This window comes from Elephantulus edwardii, unplaced genomic scaffold (genome assembly GCF_000299155.1).
Source record: "Elephantulus edwardii isolate Elephantulus edwardi_28Jun2011 unplaced genomic scaffold, EleEdw1.0 scaffold00178, whole genome shotgun sequence".
Classification (NCBI taxonomy): Eukaryota; Metazoa; Chordata; class Mammalia; order Macroscelidea; family Macroscelididae; genus Elephantulus; species Elephantulus edwardii.
Genome location: NW_006399928.1, coordinates 4417727 through 4425050, shown reverse-complemented (window position 1 = coordinate 4425050; position 7324 = coordinate 4417727). Strand labels below are relative to the sequence as shown.

Below are 7324 nucleotides of genomic sequence, written 5' to 3'. Positions count from 1 at the left end.
GATTCATCCTGGAAAGGGTTAAACTGGGCGGTTCCTTGGAAGCAAGTATTCTGAGGCTCCTTCTAACATACTTTGGACATGTTGTAAGGAGGGACTGGTCCTTGGAGAGTGACATTATGCTTGGTAGGGTGGAGGGACAGCACAGGAGGGGAAGGCCCTCTATGAGGTGGACTGATTCAGTAACTGGGGTAATCGGGATGGGCATGTCGGAGATAGTACGATTGGCACAGGACAGAGCGGAGTTTAGGGCTGTTTTTGGCACATAACAACAACAACAAAGCATCCTTGATGATAGCAACTCGAGGTTTGAATTTGTTCTTCAGTTCCTCGAGCTTTAGAGATGCTGAACAAGTTTGGCCCTTTTGATTTTCTAACTCCACCTCCTTGAACATTTAATTGTAATATTTTGCTTTGTCATCCAGTGCTGCCTTTTGGAATCTTCTGTTCAGCTCTTTAGTATCTTGAATTCTTCCTTCTGTTTTAGCTTCTCTGTGCTCCAGTGCAATATTTAGAGTTTATTCTGACATCCATTTTAGTATTTTTTTTCTCTTCTGTCTTTGTAATGACTGTTTGCACTCTTTGTTTTTTTTAATATTGAAAGTTGCTATGGTGCAAAATTTTTTTATTTTATTAAATTTTATTAATTTTATTGAACATTTACAAAGATTTTGGGTTTCCATTCATTCATTGTTGGACTATTTTCTCTACTGTCCTCCCCTGTTTGTTCTTCTTCCCCCACCCCGAAAGTCTGTTTTAATTGTCCCATTGCCACAGTGCTTGTCAAAGCCAGTTCTGATTAATCTCCTTTGTCAGTGTGTCCTTTGCCATTCCCTATCACTCCTTCCTGAGAGAGACAGCACCCTGATTCACAAGGAAAAGAGGATGGCATATTCTCTTAGCTACTTCCTGCTGAAAAGGGACGCTGTGGGTTTCAGGGTGAAGATCTTCTCTCACTACTCTAAAGGGCCCCTTTGGCAGTAGGAAACACGTGGACTATTGTGGAGATTGATTTTGGAATTTAGATGCACTGTTATTAGTTGTGCTTAGCTGTACATGTTCATATCCCTGAAGGTGTATCATGCAACTGTTGCAGCCTAGAAGACACAAATAAGTAACAAGTTAAAAGTACATGAGTCAAAAATTAAAAAGCAATAATATTCCAAGTAGAGGTTCTAATAGTGCTACAAATCAAGTTACAGGGGGAACGTTGTTCTTAAAATAAAAGGCCTATTGACTAGCACTTTGTCTATTATCGTATAAAGGTTAGGAACCACAAGATGTAGAGGTTCAACTATGTCATTTATCCTGGATGATACCTTTGACATCCTCCCACAAGTCATTTGGTCTTTTCTCATTAGTGTTCAGGGCCTCAAACCTGTTCCTGAGATGGTTCTGAAATTCAGGTGGGATAAACTCAAAGTCATATTTTGGTTCCCATGGATTCGGTTTAATTTTCCTCAACTTCAGCTTGAACTTGCACTTGAGTAGTTGGTGGTCTGTTCCACAATCAGCTCCTGGCCTGGTTTTCACAGTTGATATTGAGCTTCTCCAGCAGTTCTTTCCGCAGACGTAATCAATCTGATTCCTATGCATACCATCCGGTGAAATCCATGTGTATAACCTGCATTTATGTTTCTTATAAAACACATTTGCAATGAATAAGTCATTGTGCAAAATTCAATCATTCTATCTCCAGCTTCATTTCTATCACTGAGTCCATGTTTTCCAACTATTGATTCTTCTTCTCTGTTTCCAACTTTTGCATTCCAGTCACCCATTATTATCAATGTATCTTGATTGCATGTCCGATCAATCTCTAACTGTAAGAGTTGGTAGAAATCATGTATTTCCTCTTCTTTGGCTCTGGTTGTCGGTGCATATATCTGAATGATAGTGGTACTCACTGGACTTCCTTGTAAGCGTATGGACATTATCCTGTCATTCACAATACTGTATTTCAAGACGGATCTAGAAATGACTTTTTTAATTATGAAAGCAACCCCATTTTTTTCCTCACCTTTTCATCTCTAGAGTGATATATGCTCATGTGATTCATTAGGAAGCATAAATTCTGCATTCACTTGAGCTAAAAAGAAAAGAACAAAAATATACAACTCACCCTTGTGTTCTCATTGCTTATAAGTAGTCTCTGCCTAACTTCAACTTGATTCTTATTCAGTTCCACATTATTTAGGGTTTGTGCTCTTTGGATAGCTTTATTCTCAAAAGAAAAAAAAGTTAAGAACATGGGTAGGAAATTCCTCTTATTTTTCACTCGCTCACTCTTACTGCAACCAAGCCAGAAGCTTCACAGCAAAACCACCTTCCAGTGGATTTTTAGAGGTTGTAAAATTGCATGGTAAGAGAATGTTCATTTTTTTTCTCCCTTGGAGCCACTGGTGAATTTGAACTACCAGTGATTTACCACTCTTGGGTGGTACTCCTTATAGACAATGCCACCAAAGCTCTGTTATTTTAACACTTGACTTAACATTTTCTTTTGCACTTGGAATTGTTTTCTGATGTGTTACATTTTCCTTTTGCTCTTGGCTGTTAAAGAAAATAGATATAGGCTGTAATAAAAAAGAGATTTATAACTGCTGGTTTTGCACAACTAGCAACAGAAAATACCATCGAAAAGTTGCTATTGTTCTTTGGTAGACTGAGTTACCTTCCCATTCTTCCCATTCCCCGGGGAGGGGAGTATTACAGCCAGGGAGCTTTCCCACCAGCTGTGCTGGACCAGAGGGAACTTCTTCCATAGGGAGAATGCTCTCCCACTGCCTGAGGAGAAGAGCTCTACAGCCAGGAAGCTTTCCTGACAGCCATACAGGACCAGAAGAGTCTGCTTTGGTAAGTCAAGTTGTCTTCCTGTTCCCAGGAGAGGGAAATGCCACCATCGAGGAGCCCTTATGCCAGTTTTATGGGGCAACAAGAGATTTATTCAGGTTGTAAAAGTTGCCCTCTCATACTCTGAAGAGGAGCATGCCACAGCAAGGAAGCTTTCATGCCAGCCACTTAGGGTTAGAAAAGACTTCTTTTGTAGGGAGAGTGTCACTCACCTTCCCTCAAGAGGGGAGTACCACATCCAGACAAGCTTTCCTGCCAGGCATGCAGGACCACAAGGGACTTCTTTGCTAGGACGAATTATCCTCCCTTTATGTACAGAGAAGAGTGCCAGAACCAGAAAGATTTACCTGCCAGCAGCGCCCAGGACCAAAAGGGCAGCTTTAGCAGAGATAGTTGCCCTTCTATTCCCTGGATAGGGGAGAGCTACAGTCAGGTGAGGATTCCTGTAACCAGTTGGTACCACAAGGGATTTGTTTGATAAAGAGAGTTGTCCTCCCATTCCCTGAAGAGGAAAGTATGATAGCCAAGAAGTTTTCCTATAAGCTACTCTAGACCAGAAGGGACTTCTTTCAAGAATTGGGAGCCACAATGTTGAAATGTTGGCCCTTCCCTGAGCCTTTGTCTACTCAGTCAGGTATAATCGCCCTACCAACCAGACACTTTTGGAGTAGATATGCAGGTACACTTGGACATTACCAAGTAGCCAGAATTGAAAGCTGCATTACTGAGAAGTTGTTGCTTCCCTGAGCCTTTACTTGCTCAGGTAGGAATACCTGCACTCTCAACAAGCTCCAGGAAACAGCAGAAATACATAGCCATTAGCAGCTACTGAGACTTGGAGACTAAACTGTTGGGACCTTGTCAGTTTCCCGGTCCTTTCCCCTAAACAATATATTTCAGGCATAACTCCTAGGACTTTGCTTACCCTTACAGGGAACCTACACACACACACCCTCCCCCAATCAAACTAAGGGCAAGACAGAGAAGAAGGCCCAGCTGGGCAAAGGCAAAGACCCAAACTTCCTGTCCTTCAAAGGACAGCTGGATGAGAAGTTTGCCACAGGAAAAAGGAAACAGCTCTCTCCAAAGACCACCAGTATGGAAGAATGCCATTGGAAAACTTAAACAGAGGCAACACGAGTCTGCAACTTGTCAATTGCATCATAAAGATGCTACTGTAAATTACCTATATAGACAAAATAGAAATAGACTAATACTTACCAAGATAAACTTCACATAATGTCAGGAAAGCAGCAAGTAGCTTAAAACATTAGGAAAAGAACAAATCCTTCTTTTCTTCTTTTTTAAAGAAAAACCTTGCTTTTAAGAAAAGATAAGCCTTCTTTTAAATAAAAACAGACTATATTTCACACCCAATGACTATGCAGAGACAAGGAAGTAGAGGAAATATATTGACACAGACTTTAATTGATAGTATAGATAAAGAGGTACAAGAACTTAAAAAATCATCACAAGACAGAGAGGGTACAGCCAACACAGTATTAGAAATAACAAAACAAAAAAACATGAAAATGCAATCCAGAATATTATGGCAGAAATGGCAGAAGTGTCAAACACATTGCTAGGACACAAAAGTAGAACTAAAGAGATGGAACAGAGACTCAGTTAGCTGGAAGACAAGAGCCTCACTGGAAACATACTGAAAGAAAAATCAGAGATGAGATGTAAAGAAAATGAAGAAAACATTAGAACTATGTGGGATGACATTAAAAAAAAACAACGTATGTATGATTGGAATTCCAGAAGAGGGGAGTGATAGGAAAATCACTGAGAAAATTGTGGAAGAAGTTCTTGAAGTAAACTTCCTAGGTATTTTGGAGAATGGGGAAATCCACATTGAAGAAGCACAGCAAACACCAAATAGACTAGACTAAAAAAAGAAAACCATCAAGACCTATCCTAGTCAAATTTTCCAAATTAAAAGATAAAGATAGAATTCTAAAAGCAGCACGAGAAAAACAGAGTCACCTAAAAAGGGGAAACAATTAGATTAAGTTCTGATTTCTCAGTAGAAACCATACAAACTAGAAGACAATGGGATGGAATATACAAAAAGTTGAAAGAAAACAATTGCCAGCCAAGGATACTATACCCAGAAAAGCTCTCCATCAAAGATGAAGGAGAAATTAGATACTTTGCAGAAAAGAAGAAACTTAAGGAATTTGTCAACACAAGATCAAAATTACAAAAAAAAAATATTTAAGTGAAGTCCTTCACACGAGACAACAAAGGAAAGTGGATAGACCGTAGTAACCAGAAACAACAGAAAAGAAAAAAAAAGAAAAGAAAAGAAGAAAGAAAGAAAGAAAGAAAGAAAGAAAGACATGACAAAATGGCAAAAGCAAAACCTGGTCTGACAATAATCACACTTAATGTTAATGGATTAAATGCACCAATTAAGAGAAAAAAAGAGTAGCAGAATGGATAAAAACCCAAAGTTCATCAATATATTGCCTACAAGAGACAAATCTTAAAAAGAAGAGAAAGACTCAAAATCAAAGGCTGTAAAAACAATATTCCAAGCAAATGGCAACCTCAAGAGTAGCAATACTAATCTCAGATAAAATCGATTTCAGAATGAAAACCACAATAAAAGATAAGGAAGGGCATTACATACTGATTAAAGTCACAGTAGATCAAGAAGACATAACCCTGGTCAACATTTATGCACCAAATGATAAACCTGTAAAATACATAAAACAATGGTTAACAGAACTGAAGAAAGAAATAGACAGCACCACAATAGTAGTAGGAGATTTCAACACACCACTTTTACCAAAGGATAGATCAGTCCAAAGGAAACTCAAAATAGATGCAGATAATCTAAACTATACAATCAGCCAAATTGACCTTGTAGATGTATTTAGGGTACTACACCCAACTAAAACTCAATTCACTTTTTTCTCAAAAGCACATGGTACATTCTCCAGAATCAATCACATATTAGGACACAAAGCAGGCATCAACAGCAACAACATTGAAATTATACAAAGTATCTTCTCAGATCACAATGTTATAAAACCAGACATTAATCACAGGAAGGTTAAGCCTACAAAACCACTCATGTGGAAGCTAAATAACACTCTGCTAGAACATGATTGGTTATAAAAGAAATAAATAATGAAATAAAAAAAGATCATTGAAACAAAGGACAATGAAAATACAACATACCAAAACTTCTGGGCTACAGCTAAGGCAATCCTCAGGGAGCAGTTCATAACAATAGGTACACACATAAAAAAGGAAGAAAGAAAAAAATATCAATGATCTAACTAAACACCTTCACCAAATAGAAAAAGAACAACAATCTAATCCTACAGTCTCTAGAAGAAAAGAAATTATAAGACAAGAGTTGAAATAAATGAGACAGAAAACAGAAAATAAATTGAAACCATCAATATGATCAGGAACTGGTTTTTTGGAAAGGGTCAATAAAATTGACAAACCACTGGAAAACTTAACAAAAGAAAAAAGAGAAGATACAGATAACTCAATTAAGAAATTATAGAGGTGACATCACAACAGAACCAGATGAAATTAAATCTAGAGTATCAGAATACTTTGAAAGCCTATACTTTGATAAATATGAAAACCTCGAGGAAATGGAAAAATTAGTTGGAAGTCAAACCCTACTCAGATGGGCAAGGACAGATATAGAATACTTGAACAGACCCATCACAAAAGAAATTGAAACGGTCATAAAAAAACTTAGCCATGTACATAGGGTCGTTATGAGTCACAAGCGACTCGACAGCACATAACAACAATAACAACATAAGAAAAGTCCTGTACAAGATGGTTTCACAACTGAATTCTACCAAACATTAAGAGAGGATCTATCACCAATTCTACTTAAGTTATTTAAACAAATGGAAAAAGAATGAACATTCCTAAAGTCATTCTAAGAAACAAGCATAACTCTAAAACCAAAACCAGGTAAAGATATTACCAAGAAAGAAAACTGCATACCAATATCTCTCATGAAGTTAGATGCAAAAATCCTTAACAAAATCCTAGCCAATAGAATCCAAAAGCATATAAAAAAATAATTTGCCATGACCAAGTTGGATTCATAATTGCTATTGCAAGGATGGCTCAATATAAAAAAAAGCAAGCAACGTCATCCACTATATCAACAAAGCAAATGACAAGAACCATACAATCTTCCAATTGAGGCAGAAAAGGCATTTGGCAAAATCGAACCTCCCTTCCTGATAAAGACACTTAGCAAAATTAGAATAGAAGGGAATTTCCTCAACATATTCAAAAGTATATATGCAAAACAAAGAGCCAACATCATTCTCAATGGAGAAAGACTAAAAACATTTTCCTGGCTTAATGTTGTGAAAGGGGCAATACTACCAAAGGCAATATACACGTTCAATGCAATCCCAATACAAATACCAATTTCATTCTTCAATGAGATGGAAAAGGCAATCTCCAGCTTCATTTG

General features: G+C 37.7%; 1 pseudogene; it reads left to right on the top strand.

Moving 5' to 3' along the window:
• Positions 1–3160: 3160 nt before the first annotated feature.
• Positions 3161–7324, top strand: part of LOC102843185 — a 10997-nt pseudogene continuing 6833 nt past the window's right edge.